Consider the following 7,958-nt stretch of genomic DNA (forward strand, 5'->3'; position numbering starts at 1 on the left):
CCTAACTCGCCGTGCAGGGGGTCCTGAAAGGACATTCCCTTCTCCCCTCTCGGCAAGTGGAACCGCGAGGGCCCGGCGCCTTTTGTCGCTTCCTTCGCGGTGAGTTAGGCGCGTTGAGGGGGCGGGTTGTTGACAACAATGTAGCCTCCACAGTGCTGCACCTAGCTTGTGGTATGAACTATATAGTTCATACCACAAGGCTGCATTGTTGTCAACAGTCCGCCCCCTCTGGGCGCCTAACTCACCGCGAAGGGGGTATTGAAAAGAAACGTCCTTTTCCCCTCTCGGCAGGTGGAACCGCAAGGCCTCGGCGCCTTTTGTCGCTTCTTCGCGGTGAGTTAGGCGCACTCAGTGGGAGGGCTGTTGACAACAATGTAGCCTCCACAGTGCTGAACGTAGCTTGAGCTTGTGGTATGAAGTACGGGCACTGCCGTCATACCTGGCTTAATGATGAGTGTATACCTAAGTATAATAATTACAGCTAAATCAAAGGTGAACCAAGTGAAACCGAGACTTAACCTGGCTAAACAAAGCTTTCGTTTTGCCTATCCTGGGTTAGCTGAGCCAGAGTCCTTCAATGAAGGACTCTGGCTGAGCTAAGCCGCAGCCATTTTTCTGTCTAGTGCTCTGGGTTTCGTCATCACAGCCCAGTCAGGCAGCCTGGCTCGTTGGTCTAGGGGTATGATTCTCGCTTAGGGTGCGAGAGGTCCCGGGTTCAAATCCCGGACGAGCCCTGTTTTTTTTTTTTTCTTGCCGAGGAACTCCAGTTGGCATCTTAATAAAGTTTTATCTTCTGTCTTCTTCTTGTGTTCTGGATTTTGTTATCAAAGCGTTAGTCTACAGGGTATGATTCTCGCTTAGGGTGCAAGAGGTCCCTGGTTCAAAAGCCGGACGAGGCCTGATTTTTATACACTACTATACGATAATTCTGGTATGTCTCTCTGTCATAGCCCGCCATCACCGCGGCTTATAAAGTGCTACGGATGTGCCAGGGCAGTGACTCCTGACGTGCGTGAACTCGTTTGGGAGAACGAGGGTGTCCAGTCGGCCCGTGTCGGTGGTGTCCTACGAACACTGGATACGGCCACGAACTGACGCCAAGGAGACGCATAGCTCACTATGGAGTTTAGTCTGCGAGGCTTCCATAGTGAGCCACAGTTAACCCCTCCCAACCTTCCCTTTCCCAACTAGGCCTCGCGCCATCCCATTCAACAAATTATTGTACTTTACTCTGTCACTTGATTCAGCCGACGCGCCAAAACTTGAAGGGATGCTTGAACAAGAAGCATATAGGCAGAACCGTTACTATTTACAGAAGCTGGAGTCGTGAATCATGTATATCAACATTGTTCATAACATAAGTACAAGCGCGAGCGCGTGGCAGGAGCCACCGATACGCACTCTGGAAGTCCGGCGCCTGTTGTCGAGACCGGCGCGGCGCACATGCGCGTCCTTTTTTACTCGCGCGCACGGAGATTTTCTCGCTTCCTGCAGCGGGGCCGCGATGGTCACTGAAGCACCGCGTAGCGACGCCTCTGTAGCATTCCCTTCATCGCGATGGCACATATTCGGCCTAATGTGACGATTGCGCCGGCGTTGGCACCTCGCGTCCTCATAAATATTTGCGCGGCATGTTTTGTTTGGTATTTTTCTGTTTTGTGCTTGATCGTTTATACACGATGAGACAAACGGCTTGCGAATGGCGTCGCCGAATGAAGCGTGTATGATTGTGCTTCATACAGACACTAGGATGCCTATGATGCGAGAGGGAAACAAACAGCTCCATGTTTGTCCACTTAAAGAAATCTCGAGTCCTTCAAAATTTCATTGGACTAAGTGCGAATTGCTCGATCGCAAATTACAAACAAATGTGCTTTGTTTTGTGGATTTTGTGTACTGCGTCCAGCTTCGCAGGTCATCCTCCTTCGCAGAGTGGAAGGGCAGTAATTTTATTTTTGTAGTTCGCGTGACGGGATTGAATCAAGCCTTTGCAATTTCGTTACTTCATTTCCAGTTACATTAGATTTTACGCTGGCCTTGACGACAGTCTCTGCTGGTATCGTGTCACGCTCCTTCCGGAGCAGGTTTCTCCGGCCCGAAAAAACCGGTCCCCAGTATAGAAACAATTCACAAAGAAATGAAGAAAGGTATTAGAGCCTTCATATTTTGATATAAGAGGGCTTACGTTGCCCCTGGAAAATTGCATTCCCAGCAATGCATTTGTGTTTAGAAGTGAAGCCCACTCTAAGAAGATCGGTGTCAGCTTGGTCTTTGTAAGCTGGCTTTCCCACATTACCTGTCGCGCAGTGAAGCATGGCCATTTACGGAGAGAGTATGATTACACTGCTCTAACTCTTGTGTTATCGAAAGTATCCAGAAACAAACTGTATGACAATAACCCGCTAGGACGACTGTGCCATTATGCCGAGTTTCTTTTACTTTTCATAATTAGTTCACGGCGAAGTTGTAAGCGTTACAGAATTAATGTCTGCTGTCAATACATTGCCATCTACGGAGGGAGTGTGGTTACAAAGAACAGTGGTAGTTGTTGTTTTACAGAAAGTATCCGGAAACAAGTTATATGACAATTGGCTGCTAAGATGACTCTAACATTACGCGCAAGAAAGAAGCAGAAGCTAAACGGAATCTTCGCAAAGAACCCACACCTCCGCTTTTTCTGCAGATTGTGCACTGGGTGGAACGGGGTTTAATTTTTTACTTTTCGTTTCCTTCAAGTGCATCAACTGCATGGTGGTGGTTTTTAGTTGTGGTAGCAAGTTGGTATCTGGGCCATCTGCATGAAATGGTGCTCCCAAAATGCGAAGTGATGTGACTTGAGGTACCGGGTTTGATGCGATGCTGACGGTTGGGTCGGGCGTTGGTTTGGGTGGTCTCCTCGTGTGCGCGCCTGAAGGACCAGTAAAGCTGACTTGGTAGGGGCGCACGCAAGGCCCCATGTTTTCAAGTACTCCGTCACAGAGTTTATGGCTTGTTGAAGTATCCAGCTAGCGTCGCAGCGCTGCAAGAATATCGCCATCTTGTTCTGTTCCGTTATTAAAGCAGTAAGTTTTTATCCTGTAATGTACATTACGAAGTTTTCTTGGGAAGGCAACCTACACGCAGAACGCAGAATTCAGTCACGCATGCGTATGTACCCGGAATACCACATACCTCAAATACGCAACAGCGAAGATAGAATAAAAAATACAATATAGTGATCATTGAACCACCTAGAAAAAAAATGGCTCTGGTTTAACACTTCTATACCTAGTTATCACGGGCGGAAGCAAAGACTGTGCACATAGTGTTTTGTGAAAGTTTGCCTTTGCTTGAGATTTCGCATCCTGCCGTCTACCTGTATCTACTGGATGATTGGTTTCGTGCTTTCGCTTGCTCTGAAGGACGCGCACAGACAGCCCAGTCGTCGCGCTATCCACGGCGAGACCGAGGAACCATGCGGCGGCAAAGCAGCGATTTCGTGTGCATGCGTCGTGTGTTTCTCCAGTCTTCGTTCCTGTGAACTCCGTCGGAGCAGTGTTTTCATACATCAGTCATTACACACTCGCCTAGTCACATGGTTCGCTTGTGCTGAACGGGCGAAGCAGCTGTTTCACCTTCCTCTAGTCACGTGGTACCGCAGCCGGCACCCAGCAAGCGAATCGATAGAAAAGAAAGACGGAGCTTGCGCGCCGGTGGCTGAAGTCATTGTGACGCGATGAATGACCTTGAAAAGTAGAGCTTTCGCTCTTATAAGAGAAGATTAGTGCAAAGAGAGATGCCATTTCGCAAAGGAATCAGCGTATCAGCGAAACAGAGGCGCAATGAAGCGCAAAAAGCGAAGGTGTGGGAGTGAGGCTTTGTTTTAAAAAATGCTGCACAGTACGCCCCCATAGGTGGCGGTTTTTTAGAACCGCTGCATTTTAGAGGCGACATGCAAGTGTTTAGCGAAAAACATTTTCACACACACACGCACACAAAGATCACCGTAATCTTCTGTAGAGCTCGCACCGAAATTGATTATTTCTTACGTTCTCTATATCATGATTCCTTCCTTCCATTGCATTTGCATGAAGTGTTGTTTCTCTTCTCTTACACCGTGGCGATAAAGGGCACGGGTTGTACGCGAGAGGTCGCCTTAAATCAGCCTTGGTGCTGCTCCGAGGTCTTTTGATTTCACAGTATACTTGCTGAAATGTTGCCGAGATGCAATTGCTTGGTTTTATGCAGTAATGGGCGGAAAAATGTGCCGATGTTTAGCTTTCGTGCGGAAGAATGACCGAACTGTGTCAATAAGTGCTCACGGAGCCATATTTTTAATGGCTTGTTTCAAAAAGCGCGCAGCTGTGATTAACGTGAATTTACGTTGGTATGAAACTCCATAATGCAGCTAGCTGATGTTCCCGCCCATACATATCGACACTGTCAAAAATTTTAAATTTGACAACGGCGTGATAATCCGCACCGCAGGCACCAGTCTTAGCGGCCGACCACAGTGGCTTTCACGACAGGGACGCTGTACCGCCTTATACTGTCATGATGCCTTAACTATGGTAATTAACCTTTTCGGCCCTGATGCCGTCATTTCACGACTCCACTCAAAATATCGTCTAGCGCCTTGAGAACAAACCCAAAACTGCTAGCTTTCTTTGCGAAAATTCTTCAAAGATCTATCTTCCAATAGGACATCCCCATTGTTGCGTTTTCGTGAAGCTGGATGCTATGAGAAAGAAGCTCTAGTAGACAGACACGGGGTATCACGATGAGGTGGGTAAAGACTTGAATCCTGGTTTGTCAAAATGTCCTTACATCTGTAAATACTTGCACTACCAGTTTTACTTTTTCCTATAGGCTCAGGGTGTCGTAACTTTTAGGAAAACAAGAAAAATTATTGTCTACAAGAAAGAAAAATTTTAATTGCCTTATCATTTTATTAATGGTCATGCCTGTAAATTAATAAATACTTGCACAATCAGCTCAATTTTTGTTTCTGCGCTTCTGAGGTACAAATTTGTACGAAAACATGCAGAAAAGCAATTTTTGCTCGAAATAAAAATTCTAGGGCTCAAAGCCTTACGATAAAATTAGGGAGGAGGGGGGAGGGGGGGGGGGGAGGGACTACTTCCTATCTCTCGAACCACTTCTGGGCTTATAAACCTCTGCGGGTGCGCAAATGTATACCTCAGGCCTAATCGCATTAAAGCGCAATACCAAATAGATAAAAAAAACTGCTGTGATTCGATGCGTTACGCACATGAATAATGCATATGCAGGAAAACAAGAATGTACGGCAAAATTGAAGGGACATGGCCGTGGTGCTGTAAGTAGCATCAACTGGTTCAAATAACCACCCATGAATTGGGTCTCTCGCGACGTCCCCTGTTTACGAGAAGTTTCCTGCTATAACGTCGCCCTACGAGCGGACATACGAGCGGACATACGTAGGTACAGCACGAAAGCTGTACAAGAAAACCATGAGCCATTGCACTCAATGACGGTGGATTGCCAGAAGGTGACACAGGATTCTGAACGAAGGCGCGATCTCCTTTGTCGTCCTCATCAGTGGTCATCGTGACGAAAGGTACGCACACAGATTTATTGTCTTGTCTTTCTGGATTTAAACACATTCGTGCGGACGACTACCACCGCCCGGAATAGCCGGAAGAAAGTAGATACGCGTGGCTTGTAGTATACCAGCCAGCACGGGAGAGCGGGAGGAAAGGACACTAGGAACGCAGGCGCCTGGAACGACGACAAGAGAGGGAGGTGCGCGAGCAGAGATGGCCGACGCCGGTCGCACTGCGGCAAATCACTGAGAAACTTTTCGAGTTGAAGCGAAGTGCAGACCTAAGTAAAAGCAAGCATGCTAACAAGCTCACTAACAAACGGACTCACACACACCGGAACTCCTCGCGCTTCAAAGTCACACGGAGCCTCGGGAGTGTTTGCTTGCTCACATCAAGAATCCACGGAACCCTAACCATAAACAGCTTCGCTGTAAAAATGGGGCCGACGTGCTGCGATTTTCAGTCAGCGATTCGTATGCTAGTGCAGTTCTCGTCGAGTCTCTTTTACGAATTATCTCCTGAATGGTCTTTCAACGACCACCTGACGGCGATGATGGAGCTGACGCTGATAATCGAGGTGTCGTGGCGTCTAGTTTTCTTTTTTAGCGATTTGCTTTGCGACTTTTCCGGCCTGGTCTGTGGACCAATACAGCTTATAATTGATCTGGCGACGGTCCCCAGTTGTGACATTTGTTGTGATCTATGTGGCCTATGAACAGTTTTTAGCTTGATGGCATTCGTACACTTGCACTCAGAAGAAACTGTAATTTATTTATTTATTTATTTATTTATTTATTTATTTATTTATTTATTTATTTATTTATTTATTTATTTATTTATTTATCCCATGGGCCCCGAATGGCATTGCATAGGGGTGGATTAGAAAAGGAAAAAAATTCCATGTGTAATATACATGGGATCAGTGTACAAAAAGAAGACATTGTTAAAAATTGTACACATAACGCAATAACACAATTTCTACACTCGGAAGTTGCCATCGGCAATAGAAGGCGGACAAAGTATGTTTTATCATAGACGAGGCAATAAAGGAACATTTAACACTTGAGGCAGAGTTCGACGACGCGGATTCCAGCTTGGACGCCCATGATCACAACTTGAACGGAGCCTAAATTAAACGGCGTCGTCACTACACCGATTCCCGCGCGGCCGTTAGGGCATTTGCATCAGGTTCCGTTTCGGCCGAGGTCGCTCGCATCCTGGGAAATAAGGTCATCTCCTCACACACCGTCACCTGGTTTCCCGCTCACCTAGGGTCGCACTTGTCCTGTGTATACCTAACCTCAACGAAGTCGCTCACACCCGCGCGCGCGAGATAACCCACCGCGCCCGGTCGGACGGAGGCGGTTCCTCGGTGATTGGTTGGGAGGTCTTCAGAGACACTTTATTCACATTCAACGAGGTTATTCAGCACTATAAGCTGGGAAGGCGAACGTTTCCTCTTCCGCACGAGAAGCTCTCCAGGCCGCAGGCAGCCACGCCCCGAATGTTGCAGACCAGGTCTTATCCTAGTCTATCCACTCTCAGCACACGGACACTTTTGAACCGCACTGCCCGGATTGTGGCGAACGTAGCAATTTATATCACATGCTCTGGCGGTGTCCCTCACTTCGGGGCCCTCAATGCATAACCGAGGAAGAGTGGCGCTCCGACTTGGAGAGCCCCGATCTACTCGTCCTGAGGGCCCACGACGCGGCGGTGAGGCTCGGCCTCCCCGTCCCAAGGTGGTAGCGGTCCGCCGCGCTGCCGCCCTGGACGGCGGCGGTGCTCCTCAGGACCTTCAATAAAGTTCATTGTCTGTCTGTCACTCTTCTCACAGTGACTGTCGTTGCCTGCGGAGGTGAGCATGGTGAAGATGAACGACCGTACGGTGCACGTGCAGAACCACAAAAATGTATCAAATTTAAGGGTTTTTAACGCGCGAAAGCTACACCCGGGCTATGAGGCGCACTGTAGTGGAGGGCTACGGAATAATATAGACCACACGGGGATCTCTAACATGCGCAGAAATATACGTGCAGTACAAGGACTGCGACTACTTCGTCGGGAATATATCTCAAACAAAGTTTTAAAAAATGTCTTGTTTTTTTTTTTACTTTTTTAGTTATTTTTTTTCAATTTCTTCCAGCGGCCAGCAAGGGGGGGGGGGGGGGGTGCGGCTCCGTTAAGCTGACATTTCGTCAGCGTTGTCTACCGGCCTCTCCTGCATTCTGCATTTTACTTGATGCAAATAAATAAATAATTTTTTTTGGCAGTGAACAGGGCTCCCCTTCCTCCCACCCTCCCCCATGTATTCGGCTTCCCCCTTCTTGAAAGCATGCTGCGGATCCTGGTGCCGCTGTAGGGTCAACCAAGCGGCGACATTTTATAGATGGA

At 47.9% G+C, this 7,958-nt stretch overlaps 1 non-coding gene across 1 annotated transcript; it reads left to right on the top strand.

The window, feature by feature from the left end:
- Nucleotides 1-662: 662 nt before the first annotated feature.
- Trnap-agg (transfer RNA proline (anticodon AGG)) lies at nucleotides 663-734 on the top strand. The gene has a single exon. It is a non-coding gene; the product is annotated as a tRNA-Pro (tRNA).
- The last annotated feature ends 7,224 nt before the right edge of the window (nucleotides 735-7,958 follow it).

The sequence above is a fragment of the Haemaphysalis longicornis genome, unplaced genomic scaffold, assembly GCF_048455015.1.
Source record: "Haemaphysalis longicornis isolate Haplotype H1 unplaced genomic scaffold, Haemaphysalis longicornis Haplotype H1 scaffold_1, whole genome shotgun sequence".
NCBI lineage: Eukaryota > Metazoa > Arthropoda > Arachnida > Ixodida > Ixodidae > Haemaphysalis > Haemaphysalis longicornis.